Raw genomic sequence first — 26,295 nt, forward strand, 5'->3', positions numbered from 1 at the left:
CAGCACGCTGTAACGCAAGAAAACATAACAAAAATCTAAACAACCTCCCTAATCTCTAACCTTGAAGAGAAGATGTGTCATCTGGCTACTCTCTAACCCTGGAGAAAAGACATAACAATTGTATTCTTTAATGTCATGCTAGCCCTAGTTGTGTGGAGCCAAAGTGACAAATTTATATATAAACCCTGAATTTCTGCTCACTCACGGAGAAAAGGAAGAGATGGAACTGGGATTCTGTCTGCTGTCTGCCGCTGCCAACTTTGGACCCTATCTGCGAGGGACCTTCGCTGAGTTCCAGCTGTGGTTAAGCTTTCCTCCCAAGACTTCTCATTAAAGGTAAAAGCCTGAAGTCTAAAGATTTAAACTTCATTGAACTAACATTATAATTGTCAATTCTGATTCTCCAGTTCTAAACGAATGTTGTGAGGTCTTACCTGAGGCCTTGCCATGACCACCTTGTAGTAAACTAAATGAGTTTCTGTATGTCAAACCTGAGTTATCTCTCTATTAATTTTCTAAGATAAAATCCTATATAACACACAGAAATTGGCAAATGCCACAAATCTGCACTTTTTTTTTGAGAGCTAGTTGTTAAACATTTTCCAGCATCACTGTGTGCAGTCCTAGAAAACAATAATTTAGAGAGAGGGTAGAAATACCTGCACATTTGGGGCAAGTAGGTAGGCAATTCAAAACAATTTTCAGAGCCCTGCAAAGGGTTAAACACACAAGGAAACTGTCACTTGTGCTTTAAACCAACACAGTAAGAATAAGAATATTCTATAGGTTGCCCTGGCCTAAGGCACTGAAACAGGCCTGCTGCTTTAAAGATGTAGGGCTCAGCTGGAGAATCTGGTGATGGAGGCTAGAGATGCAGGTGGGACGCAGCTTAGAGAGAATTTCATATGCCAGGCCGAGGCATTGGGAAGCTGTTCAAGGTGGAGTTGGGGGCGGTCATACATCTTTTTATCCACCTCCATCTGCTCATTTATCTAGGTGCTATTTTCGCTATTTGGAGGAGGTGTGGGTGATTGTGCTCTTTCTATGACTAAGCTCACTTTGGTACTCAACACAGGTACAGTATTAAGCAATCCGTCAGCTTTAAGCGTTTACGTCTTTACTGCAGTTCTAAAGAAATAATAAAAGGAACACCTAACATGCCTAGTTGTCAGCTACTATAAGGTACCACATGAATCAAAAGTGGAATTAAAAAAAAAGATAACCTATGAGTTACAAACCACCAGTGTAACATTTCGTTTAACGGAAAATGTAAGTTTTCTGGGGCCAAAGAGAGAGATTGGAGCATACTGGCTATAACTATGAAGAAAAGGTAAAAAAAAAAAAAAAAAATGTCATCAGCAGAATCAGAGAAAAGTAGAGGAATATGAGTTAGGCATATTGTTGTACAAAAGCATGGGATAAACAACCCCCAAAACTTCAGGAACCTTGAAAAAGAAAAGCTTTAAGAAAGATGAAATGCTGTCTCTATTCCGAACTCCCTGTACCCCTGCCCCGCCGCCACCAAATGATCACATCAACCCAATATCGGTCAACATATAGATCCAGTTTTTTCTTGTTGGTTTTCTAATTATTTCTCCAGGCTCATGTTTTTTCCATCTCACTGGTTTGGCCTGTGGCCTTTGGGCAATGTTAAGCTCAACTGTATGTGCTGTAAACCATTTCTGTGTGTGTGTGTCACAGAGAGAGAGAGAGAGACTCGGGTGCTAGAGGGGTAAGAGGTTGTTGTATGTAAAAACCAGATAAACTGTTCTGGAATCATTTTAGGTTTTGAAGAGTTGCGGTAGCCACTAACATCTTGGTCTAGTAGTTTCTCTCCTTGCTTTCCTGTGGAAGAAGAGACCCAGAATAGCATGAAGCCAAACAAACCAAACCAGTTCCTGTCAAGTCCATTCTGACTCATGGCGCCCCATGTGTGCCACGGTAGAACTGTGCTCCCTAAGGTTTTCAATGACTGATTTTTCGGAAGGTAAAAACAATTTTTTACTTCGGAATTTTACTTAATATCTATGTGTAGAAATCAATTCATTAAAAAATAATGTATTTTCCGTGTTAATCAATGTTGCCCAAATGCAGCAAAAACATTCTAAATTTACTGACTTTTGAATATGTCTTTTAGCCAGAAATTTACTCACTTTTGTGATAAAGCACAACAAATAACATCCTATGAACAGTAAGAAAAGTGTTTTTTAGACAGATTTTGAGAGTCCATTTTCATAAGTTGGGAAGATGAAAAAAGTAAGAGTCCCTGCTTGACAGGTGCTTAAACTTATTCTCATGTATTTATTAACTGTTTGTTTATTTCTCTGTTAATAAAAGGAGAAAAAGGTAAGTGAATTAGCAGGAAGTAGAAGGCACATTCAGATGGCATTCCAAAGAAAAGTGAACAAAGGACTATGCATAGAAGTGAGGGCAGGTTAACGAAACAACAAGGGCTACTAAGGCACCCAGAAACTAGCCACTGTGAGAAGTCTCTGCTGCCTCTTGGCCTGACAGGGCCTCATGGGAGTTGGAGTCATGAAGGAGAGGGTACCCAGCAGGATCTGAGGTCACAGAGGGAAGCAACCATTACCAGACCACTGTGCTGAAGCAGGGAGGGATAGGGGAACAATATATTGACCTCACGCTCCTCCAGCTTTTTGTCTCCATCTGTTGTGGGTTGAAATGTGTCCCACAAAAATGTGTGTCAACTTGGCTAGGCCATTATTCCCAGCATTGTGTGATTGTCCACCATTTTGTCATCTGATATGATTTTCCTATGTGTTGTAAATCCTACCTCTATGATGTTAATAAGGCAGGACTGAGGCAGTTATGTTAATAAGGCAGGACTCAATCCACAAAATTAGGATGTGCCTTGAATCAATCTCTTTTGAGATATAAAAGAAGTGAGCAGAGAGAGAGGGGGACCTTATGCCACCAAGAACAAAGGTCCCTGCACTGAGAAGTTCCTAGACCAGGAGAAGATTGATGACAAGGACCTTCCCCCAGAGCTGACATAGAGAGAAAGCTTCCCCTGGAACTGGCACCCTTAACTCGAACTTTTAGCCTCCTAGACTCTGAGAGAATAAATTTCTCTTAGTTATAGCCATCCATGTATGGTATTTCTGTTATAGCAGCACTAGATAACTAAGATACCATCCAATGCCTCCTGTTGGCTAAACCCGACTGGAAGCTAGAGGGTAAGGGAGGCAAAGGGATATGACCTGTAGCAGTTAGCTCCTTGGGACACAGTGCAGGGCACAGAACAAAGGAGAGTGGACTAGAGGATGGCAAAAGAGTGAATTTTGCCAATTAATATCAGTGAGCTTGATATTCCAGGTGAAAGAAAATTTTGACTCAGATTCCACTTGGATAGGACTATTAGGAGAGAAGGTAAAAGTGGATTAGCAACTTGGGGTTGTCTTTTTTCTCATAGTGAGCAATAAAATCACCTAGACCTGGACTATGTGAGGAATCAAAGAACAAGAGAAGATTGCACACTCTTAGACTGGTCTCCAGAGGCAGCATGTGGCCCAGATTTGAAGCAATTGCTCCAGGTTTGGGATAGTTCCTCGTTTGTTCATACCAGAATGATACTCCATTTTGAAAGGAACTCAGGCAAAGTTTGGTTTAGGAGGCCTGGATTCACTGAGAAATTGTTTTGGGCAAAGAACAGCTGGCTTAGCTAGCCAGGTCTCCCATCCCGGAGAACAAGCCTTTTTAGCATAGCATCCTCATCTCGGGCAACACCTGGCAGGGCCTGCCAGGCGCATAGAACTTTCACTGAGTGTTGGCTGGAAGTTATACTGCTCGGAGGAAAGGCAGGGATTACTTTGTCCCCATGTGGGTGAGATTTGATGGAAGGTGAAAAGTACCTTCCAAATTCCAGTTTTCTCTTTTCAGAGTTCCTTTTCTATCTTGTTTTTGTCATTGTTTACTGGATCATTGAATAAATATTTGTTGAGTGCAATGAGTCAGGCAGGGTCATCTTGTCACTCAACACTAGTCCACTCTGAATTGTACAATGCCACAGACCTGTTAGGTTCTATACTTGGCCCAAGGGACATAAAGATGGGTAAAATATTGTCTTTACTGACTGACAGGTCAGTGGTTTGGACACACCTGGAGGCATGATGGAAAACAGGTCTGATGATCAGCTTCTGAAAGGTCACAGCCTTGAAAACTCTATGTAGCCATTCTGGTCTACACACATGGCATCACTATGAGTTAGAATCAACTTGATGGTAACTAACAACAGCAGCAACAACAACAACCCTTTAGGAACATAGTGTGAGTGGGGAATCACAGGGCAACATTGGAAGTACTGCAACAGACATGAATCAAGTGTCGATGTACAGAGGTTGGAGCAGTTAACTTTGCCTGGGGCAGTGTAATGAAGCTAAAGAATCCCGCATCATCTATTGCTTTGGGTTAAGTCATCGAATACCCATATAAAAGCATTAATATTTTGGGGGCGATGGGTGATGTTAACCTTACTGTTAACAAATTCAGGTCAATTTTATAAAAATTATTTCATCTTTTTTTTCCTATATATCGTTCCTTTCAGCATTTACGCATGCTCAAACTTCTTATGTACTAAAGACTTCTCCCAGCACCCCATTACCCCATTTCTCTCCTTTCTCTTTCATGGCAAAACTTGTCAAAAGAATTGTGCTCACTTGCTGTCATTATTCTCTTACCTCCCAATCACTCCTCATTGCCCATCTTACTTCATCCTGGCTTCCACTCCTACCATGAAATCAAATGAGTCTAAAATCAACAATGACCTCTATATTGCTAGAGGCAACTGGCGACTTTTCAATCCTCGGCTTACTCTACCTCTCAGTAACATTAGATGCTATTCACACCAGCTCCTTCTCAAAACACTTTACTGCTTTGGCATTTGTGAAACACATTCTCCTCATTTTCTCCCTCCGATTTTGGGTACTCCTTCTTAGTACTCTTTCGCTAGAATTACTCTCTTCTGTATGACTGACTGCTAACTGAAAGATCAGCGGTTTGAAACCACCAGTGACTCTGCAGGAGAAAGATATGGCAGCCTGCTTCTGTGGAGATTTACACTCTTGGAAACCCTATGGTTTGCTATGAGTTGGTATGGACTCGACAGTAGTGGGTTTTATATGATCTTTACGTATTGTGGTTTTTCCTAAGTCTCTTTCTCTTGTCCCTCTATAATCTCTCCCAAGTGAATTTATCAACACTCATGGCTTCAATTATCATCTATATAAAAATATCACTCAAATTCATATATTTAGCGCAATCTTCTCTTTCAAGACTCAGATCCATATATATCAAGATTTCCATTGGAGAGTCTAAAAAGCACCTCAAACTCAACTTATTTAAAACCAAACTCATGATGTCTCATCTCAAAAACGGCTTTTCTACAATGTCTATCTGGAATCGAAGCATCATTTTTAACACTTTCTTTTCAGTCACCCCAAATATCAAGTGCTGTTTATTTTACGGAAGGGTTTCTCCAGTCCAACCACATCTCTCCTTCTCTTCTAGCTCTTAAATCTAAGCTACATCATCTCTCCCTTCAACCATGGCAATGGCCTCCTGATTGATTTACGTGTGTCCACTCTTGCCTTTTCTCCAATTTATTCTTCATAGGGCAGCCATAGTGATCTTTTCAAAAACACAGTATGACCATGTCACCCATCCGCTAAAATCATTCTGTGGATGCCTGCTATCCTGAGAGTAAAGAGCAAAATCCTTAACAAGACCCATAAGGCCTTGAAGGATCCCTACCCTCCCACCTTTCAGTCTCAGCTCTTTCCGTTCTCCTCTTGCCCAGCGACATGGTTTTCCTTCAGTTGTTCCTATTTTCGTGCTTCTCCCTATCTCAGGAACTGTGGAGTACTAGTCCTCGACCTGGAAACTCTCCTCCCCTATTTTCACCAAATTAATCAACCTTTAGATCTCAGCTCAAACGTTACATTCTCAGGGAGACTTTCTCGACCTCTAGATGCTCCATCTGCTACCCCAACAGCCTATGCTTTCTCAGTTATTTCCGTTTCGTAATTATATGCTTGCATGATTGTTTGATTAATGTCTGTCTTCCCCACTAGATGGTAATACTCACGAGGCCCAAGTCTATTTTTGTTTTCCTCGCTCTAGGATTCCTAGTGCATAGTGTAGGGCCAGGCGCATAGTTCTTATTAGTTGCTGTGGAGTCAGTTCTGAGTCTTGGTGACCTCATGTGTGCGGAGTAGAACTGTTCCTTAGGGTTTTCAAGGCTGTGACCTTTCGGAAGCAGGTTGCCAGGCCTGTCTCGCCAGGTACCTTTGGGTGGGTTCGAATCGCCAACCTTTCGACTAATAGTCAAGAGCTTAACTATTTGTGCCAGCCAGGGACTCCAGGCACATGGTAGGTGCTCAGAAGTATTTTTTGGAAGGAAGGAAGAGCGTAAAGGGACTTTTTAACCTGGAAGGGCCCGGAAGGACAGTGACCGAGGTTAAGTAGGTTATGACATTTGGCATAACTCAGGAAAGATATAGTCAACATGGTGGGCGCATCACAACATGGTGACTCCCGGGCAGGACAAAAGTGAAAAGACATGCCAAGGACGCAGAGTGCCACCTCCATAGGCACCCTGGATGCCTCTGTACATCTGCCGTATGTGGGGGCAAGCACGACAAACTATGAGCCAGGAGAGCTATTTTCTGGGCCTGGGTTTGATGTTGTGTGTTCTTTCCCTCTCATTCTTAATTTCATCTATAAAATGATAGGGTCAGATTACTACAGAAGTCAGGGTTCTTAGTTGCACAGAACAAAAATGCCTCTGCACAATTTAAACATAAAATGAACTGCTTGAAGGGATCTTGGCTAGCTTACGTGATTACCAGGAAGTCTGAAGAAGCAGGCCTAGAAAACAGGCTAGAACAAGGCCAAAACCAGGGCTAGAGTCTCAGTGAGGGGCCAGGAGCCTGCCCACGATGCCACTGCATCCACTGTGCTGGGGAATGCTGAGCATCACAGCTTGCATCTCTGCCAGCAGTGGGCACTGGACACTCGTGTTGGCACCATTGGCTGTACTGCCCTTGGGAACTGGATGCTGCTTGCTGCCTTTGCTGCTACCCCCGAAAAGAATTCTCCACTCTCCCTCCTGTGTCATTAAGTCCTGGCTCAAGAAACCTGAGCAGGTGCATCTGCAATTCTGAGTTAGGTCATATGTTAGAGCACTAGCTGCCAGGGAATTGGGAAAGCAGAGCTTTCTAGAGAAGGAGACAGGCTCTACTGTCCATCAACATGCTTGAGATGGTGAGTTCCTTAGCAAATGAATCAGAGGGATCAGATTCTGGGCAGCCAAAGCCCATTATATGTTCAGTCCTGGGTAGTCTCTGGTTCAGTAGCAGGATTCTCAACTTCCATGGGGGAGACCTGGGTTTGATACCTGGCCAATGTACTTCATGTGCAGCCACCACCAATCTGTCAGGGGAGGCTAGGTGTTGCTGTGATGCTGAACAGGATTCAGTGGAACTTCCAAACTGACACAGACTAAGAAGAAAGGCCTGGCAACCTATTTCCAAAAATTAGCCACTGAAAACCCTGTGTATCACAATGGTCTGATCCCATTGTGCACGCTGTCGCCATGAGTTGGGGAACCACTCGAAGGCCGCTAACAACAAGGCAGTCTTTAAGGTCACCCCTACTCTAACAACAGATATTTCTACCATCAAAACAGGAATGAATACAGTCATCTCAACTCCCTCTCTTTTCACCTCAGCAGTCTACAAAAGCCACACTATCATCACATTGCCACAGAAAACTTTGCCCTATATCACCGTCCTTACTTGTAGATGTCTTACTTCGGAGACATGCTCTGTGTGTCCTTGATTTACGTGTTTAACTGAGCCACCAAAGCCAGCCTGTTTTTCCTGGCTCCACAGCCCTAAAAATAGGACATTATTGAATAGCCTAATAACCTAGTCAGTAGTCTCAGTGTGCAGAGGGCCTGTGTGTTGATTCATGTTTTCGTGGGTAGATGCTTTGTCCGTTGGAGTATCTATTTTTAAACTTGCCAAATGTCACTTCTCTCTTAACAGTTGATTGCCATTCTCAAAGACATGAGCTGTTTTTTTTTTTCCTCTAGCAGAATTTATACTGCAAAGTAAAGGCATACTTTATATTGTCATTAGTGTCTCTTTTTGGTCAGAAGCAACTTTTTTTTTTCTTGCCTACACTTCCTTTTTTTTATTTGACAGGGAGCTAGGAAAATCAATGGAAAAGGAATTCTGGAAGAAAAGGGTCCAGAATCATGGAATCATTTATGCACCTTCTTTTAATGCAGTTTCCACCATCTCTGCTTGCTTAGGCAAGGAATTTAAAGTAGGCAAGCTGTGGGAGTGAAGCAAGCTTTCTAAAATCATTCAGTGCGAATAGCTGATTCCGCTTTAATTTGTTACTACTCCAAGGTAACATAGAGGCGTGAATATAAAGTAATGCCAACTGATGCTTTAAAACCCACCAGGCATCGAACACCTCCAGATGAATGTTGAACTCCTCAGAGTCCATTTTGGAAGGTGTTGTACCTGGTCTGACAATACCTTTTGTTCAAAGCAGTTTTGAAATACTGTCTTAGTTTCCTAGAGCTGCCATAACAAAATACCACAAAGTGAGTGGCTTTAAAGAACAGGATTTATCGTCTCACAGTTCTGGAGGCCAGAGGTCCAAATCAGGGTATTGGCCATGTCCATGCCTCTGTCCTAGCTTCTAGTGGCTTTGAGCAATTCTTGGTGTTCCTTTGGTGCAATCTTTGGCAATCCTTTGCAGCTTGTAGATGAATCTTCACAGGGTGTCTTCCTGTGTGTGTCTCAGTGTCCATTCTCCTCCTTTATAAGACTCTAGTCATATGGGGTTAAGACCCACCCTACTCCAGTATGACCTCATTAACTTCAGTGATAATATCTTCAAAGAAAGGCCTTATTTCCCCAAGGAGTTAACATACTTGGCTCATAACCAAAAGGTTTGTGGTTCAAGTCCATTCAGAGGTACTTCAGAAGAAAGGCCTGGCAGTCTATTTCCCAAAAAAAAAGTCATAGAAAATCCTGTGGAACACAGCTCTACTCTGACACACATGCGGTGGCCATGAGTTGGAATCGACTTGACAGCAACCGATAACTGGTTATTTTCCCAAAGTCACGTTCACAAGCATAGGGGTTGGAACTTCAACATATCTTATTGGGGGACACAATTTAACCTTTCCCAGAATACTTTAACAGGTGTGGATCAGGCTTTTAATGTCATCGGCGATAGCAAATTTATGTGCTTTGGGAGCATGGGCGTTAGCTCAGGAGAAGGTGCTGCCCCATTCTTTGGTGGTGGGCGTGGGGAAGGCCTAAGTGCGGCCATAGCAAATAAGTTGAGCTTTGGAGTCAGAAGAGTGGTCCCTCTCCCACTTAAAACTTGGTCAAACTACTCAACCTCTCAGAGCATCAGATTCTTTGTGTGTAAAATGGGGGAGATTACACCTTCCTTGTGAAGTTGTTATGAAGATTAAATCAGTTACTGTGTGTGGAGTGCTGGCTCCTGGTGGCAATTCAAAAAATGTTAATACAGGCAGTCTCGCCTTATGAATGAGATCTGCTCTGTGTTTTTAAGTCAAATTCGTGGGTAAGTTGGAACAGGTGCATACGGTTCTTATTTAGCCTCACTTTAGTGCAAGAAAAGGTTTGAAGCCTTTTTCAGTGATTTAAAAGCTGCACGTGCAGCAAGTGAAGGCGATCGTGATGAAGAATTTGTTGCGAGTAGGGGCTGGTTCAACTGTTTCAAAGTGAGGGCAAATTTACATAGTACTAAGCGGCAAGTACAAGTTGTCCTTAAATCAGACATTCTTGACCCAGGGACTGCCGGTACCCTTCTCCACTGCATCATACTTGTTAACACAATTTGTCTCCAGCCAAATGAAGCTCTTGCACTTACAAGCCTGGCAGTTTCCTATCTCTGTGTCTTTACTGATAACTTTTCCCCATTTTGTTACCTGTCTTTAATACTCCTTTCCTCATCTTTGCATGTCCAAATCCTATTTTTCCTTTAAGGCCTGGCTCAAATAAAAATAATAATAAACAGAGAGGTTAAATAACTTGCCCAAAGCTTCACAAATAGTGATACAGCCAGCTTTGGGCACAGGCCATCAGATGCTAGTGTCTGAACTCTTTAACTAATAAGCTACCTTACCTGAGTGTGTAAATGCCTCAAATTCAAATTCCACGTTCAAGTTCCACCCTCTTCGTGAAGCTTTTCAGATCCCTCACTTGGAAATATCCTCTTTCACCTTTGAATCCCATTCACTCCATTACAAATCTTCTCTAACGAAACACGTGTCTTTCCACTTTATATTATAATCAATTGGTTTTTGATCTTATTTCCATGCTAAACTGAATGTTCAGAAAGTTTTTTTTTTTTTCATGGTACTCTTCTTAGTACCTTAAGTAATCTGTTGTAGATGCTCAAGAATATTTGTCGAATGGCTCTTCTAAAAAAGAAAATCTGATTATGGCTTTCCTCTGTTTAAAATGTTCCATTTTCTTTACTAAAACCTGAAATCCTTAACATGGCTAGAAGGCCCTGAGTGGTGAGTGCTCTCCCCTCCCCACTCCTCTGAAGTCTCACCTGGTACCACTCTCCCCCTAGCTCTCTCCTGTCCAGCTTACTTTCTATTCATTCTTTCTACCCACATTGTTCTTCTAGGACCTTGACATTTACTTTTCCCTTTACTTGAAATGCTGGGCTTTCTTTCCCCACTCTGACCCTGGCTTCTGTCATAACTATTCTGATGACCTTTCCTTGTCACATTGCCTCCCTCTGCCCTACTTGGGGATGGATGCATTGCATTCTGTGAGAAGGGACCAACCTGACAACACCTGGCTCTGCATTCATTCCCCTGGTGGGAATACCAGGCTGGCTGACACTTGAGGATCTTGGCCTGACCTCTGCAGCGGTATATGGGTCAACAAAAACCACGTATCCAGCTCACCCTATCACAGAGGAGGCGAGCTCTGACTCCATGCCAGAGATTGATTCTGGCAGTGGTGTTTTTGGAAGGGACGTGTACCCTTCATCTCTCCTTGGTTCATGCATTCTGACTTCCAGCAGGCCTGGCTCAAAGCCGTCTTGGCCAAGAGGAATTTTTATAACCTGGTTGGCTTAATTTTTTTTTTCCCCCAAATTCATAACCCCAGGCAGAAACACTCTCCAAACAGCTTTTGTATCAGAGGGAATAGAGTAGGGAGACATGCAAGGGAGGAAAGAGAAAAGGCAAGGACACCTACATTGGAATAGGTTAGTTCTTCATTTAGTAATAAATTGTTTTTATAATAATGAGTATGTTGTAGTAGAAAGAACATGAGTCTGTTTAAGTTTAAAAGCAGAGCGTTTTATTATAGTGAAAAAGACATTTTGCAAAATGGGGAAACACAGTGACAGAATAATCTGAAAAAATGCTTCGGGGGCTGCAGTGATACAGAAGCTTATGAAGGGAAAAAAAAGTGCAAACAGAAGGGTACAGCTAAAACATTTTTGATTGGTTAACATTTACAAAGTTGCAGGTGGCAGTTGGTTGACCATCCTTGCAGAGGTTGATCCCTTTTGCAAGGATAGCTCCAGGTGACAGCATTCTGGCTGACCAATAAAATCACATGTTTCCTGACATCTAGACATCTGCAGCTTGTGTTAAACTGAGTTACTTTAGTGTTGTGATGGTGAGTTCTGTTGAAATATAAAAGCAAAAAGTTTGTTGAAGGAATGGGATTATTAAAAATGAAAATTCGACATATTCTAATGCTTAAGGAGAGAAAAAGGTTTTGATACAGAAAAACTATAGCTTTGTCTTTATTTAACGTTATTTTAACTGAAGGAGCCCTAGTAGCACAGTGGTTAAAGCACTTGGCTGCTAATCAAAATGTCAGCAGTTCAAACTCACCAGCTACTCCATGGGAGGAACGGTGAGGCGGTCTGCTTCTGTAAAGATTTACACCTTGGAAGTCCTATGCGGCTGTTCTACTCTCTCCTATAGGGTTGCTGTGAGTTGGAATTGACTCTTATAGCAGTGGGGTTTGTTTTTTCTTTGTTATTTTAACAATAATTTGGGTTAGTTAGAACAAAGGTTTGGAAAATTGCAAGTATGGTTAAAGGGGCTTAAGGGGGTATTTTCTTATAATTAGCTTGGCCACTAAAGTTACCTGTTTAACACTATGTCTAACACCTGTACAAAGTGGATAATCTTCTTAGAATCGACCATTTTTAACCACAAATTTGAAATAAGCAAAGCAAAGTGGGCAAAACCACACTTTTCTGTAGACCTGCTGATATCTAGGTTAGAGGTACAGTGGAAAATGTTCAGAAGTGACAGGCTACATTATATGACAGAAGCTGCATTTAGAAATCTAAAATGGAGTCACTTAGGACAAGGAGAGATTAGGCCTATGTCTTAGCCATAGTCCTAATCTGTCAGGAACCTTAGCTTTTGGAATGTTCTTCCTCACTTCTCCCCTTTGATCAATAATTTCCCTGGGAATTTGATTATCACACTTAGGAGTACATTCTTCTGCATGGACTTTGACCTTGGGTAGAGGCTTTTACTTTGCTATTTTTAGGGCCTCATCTTCAGGGTGAGGTGGTCTCATATTGCCTACAAAGGAGTAACCTGTCTTCTGCATGGGTTTAAAAGTTTAAATGGGTGGCTGCTTACCTTGTAAAAGTCAATTAAGACCCCAGACTCTATCAAGCAAATGACGAGGCTTGGATGTCGTCAGGTGGATAGTTGTGCACCACGGTAAGAATTTTTACCATGCTGTTTTTTCCATGCTATTAAGTACTCTGCTTCAGTAATCCTTTACTATAGAGATGTGAATAGAGCAAGGCTGAATGTGAAGGAACAATTTGACAGACAGAAGGCTTTCAACTAAGGTATAAGGTAAAATTCCTCTGTATAGTCGGTTTCTTTAAGATGCATGACATGTTGAACTGCTAAATGAGTAGTCTAGTGATTACAGAGATTTGAGAAACATTTCATAAACCATTTGATTATACAAACAATTAGTACAGTAATAGTTGAGAAAACTAAATCTACTTGCAGTATGGAGTGCAACTAAGATTTTATATTACTGGGGAACCAGATGAATATGTCAAAGGATGAGGAGTCAAGTTCAGGGTCAGTGTGTAACTAAGTGGTTTTTTCATCAAATTTTTCTGAGATTTTAGTCTACTTGACTAGACATGTTGATATAGGGGTAGTATGAGGTGTTGGCTATAGCATAGACCCTTGTTGGCTGTGCTAAAAGGATGATTTTAACTGATAAAACAAAACTATTTCAAACATAATAAGTATTATACATAGGGCAACAACCTGTATTAAAAGCACAGGGTTTTAAGGAACAATATTGACTTGAGACGATATTGTAATCAAAGGGATAATTTTGAAAGTGTGAAACAGGTTGTAAGAATATTGGTAAAACAGAAGAACACGGTAACAAGAAAACTTGAAACAAAAAGAACTAATATGGATTCTAATTCTTGATGGTTATAAGGAATATAATTATTTCTTAAAAGTAGTACTTATAAAAAGAGGTCTTGCCTTTTGAGGGAAGTTATATGAAAACAAGGAATAATACCTCTTAGTTGGAGGTTAGTGACAATAAAGAAAAGGATTAGGATAGTTAAAAAATAAATTCTAAGTATTTCTACAGTTAAATTCTTTACCATTCTAAAAAGTTTAACTTTACTGAACAGGAGTTATTTTATAAGCAAGGAAAATTAAAAACTATTAAATGTTTAGAATAAATCTGGACTATTTTAAATGAAATGTAAAAAAATAAATAATATAATAAGGCAATAAAAGAGGGAATGTAAGTATGAAGCAAATCTCAAAAATATTAATTGTAATTCTTACCTGTCTTAATTGATCAAACACAGTGATTTTAAAGGGAAAAAGAATCATTAACAATTGTTAGGGTAAAACTGCCTTTAGAGAAAAACAAATAGTACTATCGAGACTATTATTTGTATGGAAAGGCAGGGAATCGTACGATAAAAAGGTAGCGAAGCAGCTAATATTAAAATAACGATGTTTTTCGTTTAAAGAAGAAGAAATTAAAAAATTTTAAGAAAGAGTAAAATGCTCTTCAATGATTTCAGATTAGTAGGTTTAGATACAGGCCTTGTCCTGGAATCTTGGATATGTAAGCAGTCTACCCAGATGCCAGCTTCTGCTCATCCTCGGGTTCAGCTGTTTTCTTCTAAGGTTGTCTGCTTTTGGTCCATCTTCATTGGAATTTCAGGTTTAGTCCTTTAGCAGGCTGGCAGGTCCAAAAGATTTTTTCCTTTTCCAATAAGCATAGTCTCCAGGCTAAATAAAAGGTAATTTAGATATACTTGGCTTTTGAATGTCAAATGTCTCTGAACTGTGAAGAATACTTTTTCAAAGTAAAATTAAGTATGGCTGTTATAGTATTTTGTAATTATAGAAACGTGAGAAAGATTCCAAAGTAAAGTAGTGGTAGTTAATCTTAAGAGGAAAGCTAATTATTTACAAAATTGGTTAAGGAAAGAAGAGCGTTGTTAAGATTCATCATTAACAATCAGTTTTACTAACGGCATAGGTGCTTTTTTGTGCAGTAATGACAATGTTGAGGGCCATTCAATTTTGAAAACCTGTTTCTCGCATAGTTATTTCAGAATTTGTTCCTTGGATTCTATGAGTAGAATAATTTAGAATATTCTGAAAGTACTTTTCTTCAATTTGCAGGCTACAGAGTCTCTTGCAGATTAAAAGAAAATAAACTCAAAGTGATCCAAACTGTTAAAACAATTGACTCTTATTTAAAAAAAAGAAAAAGGAAAAAGGATTTCTATATTTGAATTTTAACAATAATCACTTATAAGTCTTATAGTAACCATTTTAGTTTACCCAATCCATGCAATTAGTTTGGCTTCCTGTAGGCCTGGATTAATAATAATAAAAAAAAATTCCTTTAGTTTTTAAAATCTTGATTTGGTCCCATAATTTACATATTTGAAATATTATAATCCTTTGTCTAAGCTTAATATGGTCAGTTTCATTGAAATATTTTGTTAAGTAGCACAGTAAAATCTGTAGATGACAACTTAAAATGTCCAGTTAGCTTAGTACAATATTTCTTAAGAGAATTGTAGAAGCAATATTTAAAAAAAAAAACAAAAAAACTTTGAACAGAAGAAAATACCTTTAGTGTTTTCATCCCTGTTTCTTAAATGATCATCCCTGTTTCTTAAAGAGGCTTAAACATAATCTATAATAGTTTTAAAACACAACACTATATTACTATGTACCCATAAGTTTGAATAGTAATAAAAATTTCATGGGTAATGTTGTTAATTCTCTAGTTAAACTATGGGAACAAGGTAATAATTAAAAATTATGTAACACATTTCATATAACATATTAGTTAAAAAATTTTAGTATTTATTTCTTTATAAAACAGAAACAAATCTTTGTGGCTTTTTATGAAATCTCAATGACTTTAGAAATTAAAACTTATTAAACTTATAGTTGCAGTAAATGAGAATTTTGATGATATGAAATACATTTCTTTTTAATAAATCTCTCAAACTTCTTGTGACAAAAATGAATATACTTATTACAAGAATCTCTATATTTATCTTCTTCTGTGGCATAAAAAGTAAGAGTTTATAAATTTCAATTATAATGAATGTTTATTAACTTAGTATTAGTAAGCTTCTTAAAATACTACAAATCAATTTAAGTTTATATATTATAAAACATAATTATTAGTGAAGTAAGTTTGTTTAAATAGTCTATATTTTCTATTCAAAACTTTATTATTTATCTTATTTTCTTGGTAAGGGGTTTAGTCTTTTTTCTTCTTATTAATAAAAATTATTCTTTTCTTCCATACTTAATGGTCTGGCTGTGACTAGAGGAATCCCGGCGGTCATGGTCCCCAAACCTTCTTTTGGCACAGGACGGGAACCATCCCCGAAGACAATTCATCAGACAGGAAAGAGACTGGACAGTGGGTGGGAGAGAGATGCTGATGAAGAGTGAGCTATTTGTATCAGGTGGACACTTGAGACTGTGTTGGCATCTCCTGTCTGGAGGGGGGATGGGAGGATAGAGAGAGTTGGAAGCTGGCAAAGTTTTCACGAAAGGAGAGACTGGAGGGGCTGACTCATTAGGGGGAGAGCAAGTGGGAGTAAGGAGTAAGATGTATATTAACTTATATGTGACAGACTGACTTGATTTGTAAACGTTCACCTGAAGCTTAATAAAAGTTAATAATAAAAAAAATATTCTTTTCTTTAAATAAAGCACATTTTATATATTAAGTTAAATTACTTAGAAATGTTTTGCTTCTAAGATTTTGCTTTTAAGGTTGACATAAATACATTTGTTAGGCTAGGGTCTGAATTGAGACTCTTATCAATTTATTTAACTTGTATAAACACTTATTATTAAACCAATTAGAATAATACCATCAGAAGGTAAGAAATTATTACCTTCTCTTTCACATGTTTTATAGGATCCCACAGAGAAGAAATACTTTAAAGGCCTTGTTGTACCAAATAAACAAGTTATCTTTTTTAGTGCACCTTTTAGAGTCTTCCAATTGTTATTTAAGGCTTATCTCACAGCTACCCAAGACAAGACAGAGACTTAAACACAAAATGAGACAAAAATCAAATACATTTGTTGGTGTACAACAAACAAAATTCCATGAAATTATTTGATTATGGAACTAATTCAGAACTTTTGGGCTTATACTCAATATCACATAAGACAAACTTATGGGAAACTACGTGCAGTTGAGTTTTGAAAAAGCAGAACAAAGGTCTGCATGCAGCAAACAACTTCTTTTACTTAATTTAGGATTAATTCCAGGCTTGTCTGTTTATGAATATTCAGTAAATTTAATAAAATTTCTTCTGAACTGTAGACCCCCTGAACTGTAGACTAATTTTATTTAGATCATTTATTCCCTCCTTTTCACAGTGGGCCAAAGAATTTGGGCTGCCTATGAAACTATTTTGAGAGACCGTGGGTGTTTGGAGGGTAGAAGGAGTTGTTCCTGATTAGTGGTCTCAGTCTTGTTTGAGTATTATATGGATAACCAAAAAAAACCACATCCAGAGCTGTCGAGTCGATTCCAACTCATAGCGACCCTATAGGACAGAGTAGAACTGCCCCATAGAGTTTCCAAGGAGCGCCTGGCAGATTTGAACTGCCGACCCTTTGGATAGCAGCCATAGCACTTAACCAGGGTTTCCATTATATGTATATATTACAGAATTTTTTTAGGCTGGGCTCTCTAGAGAAGCAAAACCAGTAAAGCATATAAATATATGTAAAGAGGGATTTATATTAAGAAAATGGCTCACAGAGAGATTTATGTTAAGAAAATGGCTCACATGGTTGTAGAGGCTGGAAAGTCTCAAGTCCATGAGTTGGGTTGGAGGCTTCTCCTGACTCACATAGCTGCAGGAGTTGGTGACCCAAGACTGGCAGTCCTCTCGCTCACAGGCAGTGGGGACCAACGGATCCCAAGATAGGCAGGCAAGATGGCAGGTAAGCTGCTAGCTCAAATCCCAAGAACTGGAGATCAAATGAACAGGAGACAGCTGCAGGATCCAGAGTTAGCAAAAGCCATCTAGCCTTGGCAGAAAAGTACACCTATTTTGGATGCAGGCCACACCTCCAAGGAAACTCCCTTTCAACTGACTGACTACTCACAGCATATCCCATCATGGAGGTGATCATATTATATCAGATCTCATCATTATATGACTGCCAAACTACATCGTAATTGCCAAAACACTGAGAATCTTAGCTCAGCCGAGTTGACACACAACCTTAAGATCACAGGAGTCTAGATGGTAAGTTTTAATAAACATTTAAAATTCTTTTCTAGTTAGTTCTTTAGGAAAAAGGGACATTTAGATAGAGTAAACTATTATTGAAGGGACAGAAAAAGGAACTGCATATATCCTTATATTGCTGTTATTAAAAAAACCAAAACCATTGCTGTTGAGTTGATTCTGACTCATAAGTAACATTTGTATGAAATAACTAGGTGGGGCTGTTTCTGTAGTTAAAAAAATTTTTTTTAAGGTCAAGACCAAAGTGAGAACTGACAAAACAAAATGAAATAGAATAATTTTCAAAGAACACAAATTCAAGAGTGCAGAGTTCAATTTGAAGAGATTACTCAGCTTTACTCAGCAGTCTATGGTCTCTCACGATCTGTGGAAGTGACCTTTAAAATTCCTGGAGAGTGGAAGGCATGCTGAAAAATCTTTGCACACTTAGAAAACTGAAATTAACTGTCCAGCTGTTTTTTTTGTTTTGTTCTGTTTTTGCTAGAAAGCAGAAGTTAAAAGAAAAACTTTTGTGCAGTTTTAAAATGAAAATGATTAACAGCTGCACATTAGCTCTGTTCACATAGACACTAGTTCAGAAAATTCAGACTCTAGCTCTAGAGCTCTGAATACATGACTTGCTGAAACATTAGATTCTATCCCTGACACAGACTCTAGTTCTAAAGGCTCAGTTTCTGAAACCCCAAATCCTAGTTTTGAAAACCCCAAATTCTAGTCTTGAAGGCTCAGCTTCTGAAGATTTAGCTGCTGAAAACTCAGCAGGATGTGCAGTGAACTGAAAGCAAAGGAGACAGAAAGAGAAGTGACAGGTGCCTGAAATTTTAATCTTCTAGGGAAGCAGCTTTACTGTCCTGCTGTTTTGGATGCCTTTTGGCACCAATCAAAAAAGGTGATCTTTATTCCTAACTTACTGCACAGGAAAAATTAATTTAGACATGTCAAAAGTTTTCCATATGAGGCATTTGCCCTTTATTTTTCTTTCTTAAAGATAAAATAGGCACGCATGCAAATTTTAACCTGCTCCAGAGATTTTAAGACTAGAAGTCACACAAGAGTACAAAAGAGCAAATGTCTAACTCCAGGTTGCCCTTCAATTAGCTTTATGCACCTAGGGAAATGAAGTATGCGGCAAGACTGAGGCTACACCCTATGGCAAGACCAAAGCTGCAGTCTTGTTCAGCTAGGCACAAAATTGACAAACTAGTGAACAAAAATACGAGAGACAGATAAATGTGGACAGGTCAAGGCACTCGTAAAGAGGTCAGGTATTTCCTAAATTGCCTTTAGTTAGATTATGTCACTGGCTTAAAGGAAAAAAAAAAAAAAGGAATAAGTAGCAGGACCATCATGTTTACTCAAGAGTTGCATGGGAATTCTCAAAGAATATTCTCCACTTTTGGATTTGTTATTGCCTATTCTATACAGTCACTATGAGTTGGAATTGACTTGATGGCAGCCGGTTTGGGTTTTTTTTTTCCTTTTATTCTTCAGTTAGACCAAATATGTGCACCAAAACCAGAAGGAAGTACTGCCCTTGATTATTGTCTTGGAATCAAAATCCAAAGAGAACTGAGCTTACACTGTGACCAAAGTTTAAGGACAATTTTCTCTAGTGGCATTCTGGTAGAGGGAACTCAAGTCTCACAAATAACTAAATGTAGCACTACTTTCAGGTTTCTCTGGGTTACAATAAATCTATTACCCTGAGCTGTCTGAAAGTAGAATTACCTTCCATGACTACCCCAACACTCAAGAGGTAGAATTACCTTCTACATAATTTAAAACAGTGAGAAAAGGGAAAACAAATCCAGACTAAATAAAAATGAAAGCAAGTTAACAACGATGAAAATAAGGCAATAATAAAAAACTCTAGTTGAACCTTGGATGCAGCAAGGTGGAGTTTCTTATATCTGAGAGGTACTCACCCTAGCAACCCCCAAATGTCTGTTGAAAAAGGAGGGTCCAATTTTCTCCGCTGGATTCAGAGCCCAATTTCTTGGCTCTCTGGGGTTGCTGGAAGAAGTCACCTATGGATCCCACTTCTGACACCAATTATTGTAGTGAAAAAACCAAGAGTCTATTTAAGTTTAAAAACAGTTTTATTATGGCAAACAAGGCATTTTGCAAAATGGGAAACACAGTGCCAGAATAAACTGAATAAAGTGCTTCATGGAGCTACAGTGATACAGAAGCTTATAAAGGAAAAAAAAAAACAAACTACAAATAGAAGTAAAATTTTGCTGAAAATCATTCACATGCAGTTGCAGCAGTACATGGACAGAAAACTGCCAGAAATACAAGCCAGATTTAGAAGAGGACGTGGAATGAAGGATATAATTGCTGATGTTAGATGGATCTTAGCTGAAAGCAGAGAATACCAGAAAGATGTGTACCTGTGTTTTATTGACTATGCAAAGTCATTCAGCTGTGTGAATCATAACAAGGTATGGATAACATTGCAAAGAACGAGAATTCCAGAACACTTAATTGTGCTCAGGAGAAACCTGTACATAGACCAAGGGGCAGTTGTTCCAACAAAATAAGTGGATACTGCATGGTTTAAAATCAAGAAAGTTGTGCATCAGGTGGCATCCTTTCATCATACTTATTCAATCTGTATGCTGAGCAAATAATTTGAGAACCTGGAATATATGAAGAAGAATGTGGCAGCAGGATTGGTGAAAGACTCATTAACAACCTGCGATATGCAGATGACACAACCTTGCTTGCTGAAAGTGAAGAGGACTTGAAGTACTTACTGATGAAGATCAAACACTACAGCCTTCATCATGGATTATGCCTCAACATAAAGAAAACAAAAACCCTTACAACTGGACCAATAAGCAACATCATGATAAATGGAGAAAAGTTCAAAGTTGCCAAGGATTTCATTTTACTTAGACCCACAATCAACACCTATGGAAGCAGCAGTCAGGAAATGAAATGACATATTGCTTTGGGGAAATCTGCTAAGTGATAAAAAGCAAAGATGTCACTTTGAGGACTAAAGTGTGCCTGACCCAAGCCATGGTGTTCTCAGTCACCCCATATGCATGCAGAAGCCCAACAATGAATAAGGAAGGCTGAGGAAGAATTGATTGCCTTTGAATTATAGTGTTTGTGAAGAATATTGAATATACCATGGGCTGCCAGAAAACAAACAAGTCTGTCTTGGAGGAAATACAGCCAGGGTGCTTCTTGGAAATGAAGACAGTGAGACTTTATCTCATGTCCCTGAAGAAGGACACCATGCTTGAAAAGGTAGAGGGTCAGCAAAAAAGAGGAAGACACTCAACGAGATGGATTGACACTGTGGCTGCAACAATGGGCTCAAAGATAACAATGATAGTGACGATGGTGCAGGACTTGGCAGTGTTTGGTTCTGTTGTACCCAGGGTCTCTGTGAGATGGAACTGACATGACGGCACCTAACAATACCGACTAAATGCTTAGGGAGAGAAAAGGGGTTTTTGTCTTTATTTAACATTAGCTTATTTAGAAGAAAGTTTTGGAAAATTACAAGTATGGCTGAAGGGGCTTAAGGGGTGTATCTTCTTTCAATTGGCTTAGCCGCTAAAGTCACATGTTTAACATTATGTAATAAAAAAAAAATGTAATAGCTGTACAAAACTGGATAATTTCTCCTTAGAATTAACTATTTTCAACCACAAATTTGAAATAAGCAGAGTAAAGTGAGTGTTATGAGTTGGATTGTGTCTCTCAAAAATTGTATCAATTTGGCTAGGCTGTGATTCCCCGTATTGAGTGATTGTCCATCATTTTGTCACCTGATGTAATTTTCCTATGTGTAGTAAATCCTATCACTATGATGTTAATGAGGCAAAATTATAGGCAGTTATGTTGTTGAGTCAAGGGTCAGTCTACAAGATTAGATTGTAATTTGAGTCAATCTATTCTGAGACATAAAAGAGGGAAGAGAGCAGAGAGACAGGGCAACGTCATACCACCAAGAAAATAGTGCCAGGATTAGAGTACATCCTTGGAACCAGGGTTCCTGCACGGAGAAGCTCCTAGTCCAGGGGAAGATTGGTGACAAAGACCTTCCTCCAGAGGTAACAGAGAGAGAAAGACTTCCCCTGGTGCTGACACCCTGAATTTGGACTTCTAGCCTCCTAGACTATGACTGAATAAACCTTCTGGTATTTCTGTTATAGCAGCACTAGATTACTAAGACAGTGAGCAAAACTGCATATTTCTGTGGAACTGCTGGTATCTGGATCAGAGGTACAGTGAACAATTTTATAGAGGTGACAGACTGAATTATATGACAGAAGCTGCATTTAGAATTCTAAGATAGAGTCACTTAGGACAAGGAGAGATTTGGCTTAGACTTTACGCATAAGGCCTAATCTGTCAGGAACCTTAGTTTTTGGAATGCTGTTCCTCAGGTAGCATGTATCAAACATTTACTAGGTCCTAGGCACCATTCTAATAATTTGTACATACATCGTTGTTGTTGTTAGTTGATGCTGAGTCAATTCCTACTCGTTGTGACCCCATGTGTGCAATGTAGAACTGCTCCATGGGGTTTTCAAGGCTGTGACTTTTCAGAAGCAGGTCGCCAGGTCTGTCTTCTGAGGTACCTCTGGGTGATTCAACCATCAGACTTTTGCCTAGTAAGTGAGTGCTTAACCATTTGCATCACCCAGGGACTCCTGTACATACACTAGCTCACTTAATTCTCTTAATTGAGAATTTTGAGTTATGTTCTATTATTAACCCCACTTTATAGATTGAAGAAGTTAAGAAACTTGTCCAAGGTTATTAAGTAGCAGAGGTAGGATGATAGCTGAGCATGGGTGAGTCCTTATCGAACTGGTTGCCTTGGGGATGAGTATATCACAGTTTCTAGCACAATGGTCGAGCAAGTATGATTGTCAAAAGAGCAGATCCTAGAGTTCCCAAGCCTGACCCAGGATCTTCCCTGGGTGTCCACATGCCAGTGATTACTTTTTAGATGCTTATTTCAGTCCTCTGAGAAGTAGCCTGGTGTAAGGCAGAGAACATGAGCTTTGAAGTCGCATAGGCCTGGGTTTGAAACTCAGCTTCTTCTAGCTGCATCCAAAACCAAATCCATTGCCGTTGAGTTGATTCTAACTAACGGAGAACCTACAAGTTATAGAATAGAACTGATCCATAGACTGTTCTTGGCCGTAATCTTTACAGAAGCAGATCGCCAGACCTTTTTTCTGTAGTACCCCTGGCTAGGCTTGAACTGTCAACCTTTATGTTAGTAGCTAATTGCAAGCCACTTGTGCCATGCAGAGACCTACTCTAACTGTATTGTCCAAGACAATTTATGTAACCTTGCTGTGACTCAATTGGTGGTTATGATTCATAATTCATTTGGTCGTGAAGATGAAGTGAGAAAACACAATAAAGTTTCTTGCATTGTGCCTGGCATGTAAAGGGTGCCCAGTAAATGTTAGTTATTAATATGGGGGAAACCCTGGTGGCCTAGTCGTTAAGAGCAATGGCTGCTAACCAAAAGGCTGGCAGTTCGAATCTACCAGGTGCTCCTTGGAAACCCTATGGGGTAGTTCCACCCTGTCCTGTAGGGTCTCTATGACTCGGAATCTACTCAACGGCAACAGGTTTGGTTTTTTTCGGTTATTCATATGGGACCGATGTAAAGGGAATAAATACAATTATTATTAGCCTCCCTCCCCTAAATATTATTATTAGCTGATAAATTCCATCATAACCTTTGAGCTAAGGCATGCTGTCTCTGGGAGGTCCTATTAAAAAGAAAATACCTTGAAGGGAAAATAAATTAAACCCTGATCAGTCTAAATCATTAAGTCTTCATTAATAATTAAGCTGTATATATATAAGCTTTCTGGAAAGAAAGATGGTAACTTGTAAAAAAAAAAATAAAAAAAAGCCGTAATAATACTAACAACAGCTGCCTCCATTTAGTGAGGGTTTATTACATATTTGATGTCTTAAATATTATTGTTAATCCTTGTAACTACCCTGTGGGAATGGTATTATTATCAATCAATTTATGAGGCTTAGGAAGAGATTAAGCAACACAACTAAAGCCCCCTGAGGGTAAGCAATGGAGACAGGATTTAAATACAGGACTAGTTCCAATGTCCACGCTTTTCCCGTTCTGCTACACATGAGCTTGGCAGTTCCTCTTCTGGGTCGAGGGCAGGGGGAACCCATTGCCGTTGAGTCGATTCTGACTCGTAGTGACCTCATAGGACAGAGGAGAACTGCCCCATAGGGTTTCCAAGGAGCAGGCGGTGGAATTGGAACTGCTGTCGTTTTGGTTAGCAGCCAAACACTTAACCACTGCTCTCACCAGGGCCTGTCTTTGGGAAAATAGAGAAGTAAATAAATTAAAAAGAAAGTAATTCCATTTATTAAAACAAACAAAACAAAAACTCAAAAGTGTTTATAGTTACATTATAAAAAATCAAAACCAGTTGCCATCCAGTGGACTCTGACTTATAGTGACCCTACGTGTTTCCGAGTAGAACTGTGCTCCATTTCATGGCTGTGATCATTCAGAACAGATTGCCAAGTCTCTCTTCAGAGGTGCCTCTGGTTGGACTCTAGCAGCTGAGTACTTTAACCATTTATACCACCCGGGGACTCCTAGTTACATTATATTCATCACATAACCCTGTGACTTCAAATTGCAAGACAGAGAGGCAAGCTCTCACTCATTAACACAATGTAATAGCCTTGAAAGACAAATAGAAGAATCATGTCAAATGAGAACATCTGAAGCTATATATATATATAGAAGCTATATTTAGTAAAAAGGACAGAATCCAGAAGAGTAGCAAAAAGAGTATATACACTATTAAAGTTGGGTAAAAATGGTATCTGTATACTGATGAGAATCAGAAGTGTTCACAAATTCCCCCCCAAACCAAACCCATTGCCATTGAGTCAATTCTGATTCATAGCGACCCTATAGGACAGAGTAGAACTGTTCCATAGAGGCCCTAAGGAGCAGCTGGTAGTTTCGAGCTGCTGATCTCGTGGTTAGCAGCCATAGCTTTTAACCACTGTGCCACCAAGACTCCAAATTGTTCATAGAGTTATGTAAATGCTTAATGTATGAAGCTTCTTTGCTGTTGTATTTTTGGGCAGAGTGGTTTAAATACTGTACTCAATTTAAAAAAGAAGAAAGAAACAGATTGAACCAAGTTAAAAAAGGAACAAGGTTTTTCTTGAACTGTCTAGAATTAAGTGGTAAAACCAGCTCCTTGGAAACACTTTAACAAAAAGCTATTACTACCTTTATTCAGAGTAGACTGAATGGCAACTGGCAATGACAACCTTAATTCAAACTCATGCCCACTAAGCGAGAAATGGGAGCCCACGTTTGTAATTAGCTCTTAGTATCTGATACAGCTTAAAGGTCCTGGGTGGCGCCAATGGTTTGTGCTTGGCTGTTAATCAAAGAGATGCTGGTTCAAACAGTGCCATGGAAGAAGGTTCTGGCAGTCTGCTTCCTTAAAGATTATAGCCAGGAAACCCCATGGAGCTCAGGTCTACTCTGTAACATGTGGGGTCACCATGTCTTGGAATCAATTCAATTGCAACTGATTTGTTTTGTTTTTCACCTCGCGAGAGATTTATTATTATGTTGTTTCCCTTACCTAGAATTTGAGAACTCTTAGGTGTACTAAGACAGTGATAGAAGGGGTTCAACTTTTTGCTATATTTCACAAAGTATGGTAGAAATTGAATATTTTCATTGTATATTTTAAAACTGGCAATAGTTAAAGATATAAGAGCTTGAGCTAGGGCTTTGAACAGTTCATTCTAGTTTGAATCCCTGCTGAGAAGTTGCATTTCTAGCAAGTTCCCTACTGCAAGTTTGCATTTCCATCCCAGATATACTGAATCAATCTACATTTTAACAAGATCTCCAGGTGATTCTTATAACTTCTTGGGAACTTGTTAGAAATGCAGCTTCTCAGCAGGAAACTCGTTAGACACTCAGATTCTGAGCAGGGGTTCCAACTAGAAATAACCGGTTCAAAGCCCTGGCTTGAGCTCTGTTCTCAGATCACCAGAGTTTGAATCCCAGCTTTGTTACATACTTGCAATGTGCAGCTGGGCAAGCTAATCTCTTCCATGTCCTTATGTGTAAAATGGGGTGAATTGTAATGCCTACCTCAATGGGTCAGTGCCCAGAACATAAGTAAGCTTTCTACAAACGTTGTTTCTGTTGCTGTTAGATGCCATCAAGTCTGTTCCAATTCATAGCGACCCTATGTACCACAGAACGAAACCCTGCCCAGTTCTGCACCATCCTCACAATTGTTGCTGTGCTTGGGCCCATTGAGGGTCTTCCTCTTTTTTTGCTGACTGTCTACCAAGCATGATATCCTTCTCCAGGAACTGGTCCCTTTT

At 39.4% G+C, this 26,295-nt stretch overlaps 1 long non-coding RNA gene across 1 annotated transcript in view; it reads left to right on the forward strand.

The window, feature by feature from the left end:
• Nucleotides 1-210: 210 nt before the first annotated feature.
• LOC126073116 (uncharacterized) overlaps nucleotides 211-26,295 on the forward strand; it is a 175,106-nt gene continuing 149,021 nt past the window's right edge. The window contains exon 1 of the long non-coding RNA XR_007516657.1: nucleotides 211-336. This is a non-coding gene — a long non-coding RNA (uncharacterized LOC126073116). The remainder of the gene's footprint in view (nucleotides 337-26,295) is intronic.

Source organism: Elephas maximus, chromosome 3 (assembly GCF_024166365.1).
Source record: "Elephas maximus indicus isolate mEleMax1 chromosome 3, mEleMax1 primary haplotype, whole genome shotgun sequence".
Classification (NCBI taxonomy): domain Eukaryota; kingdom Metazoa; phylum Chordata; class Mammalia; order Proboscidea; family Elephantidae; genus Elephas; species Elephas maximus.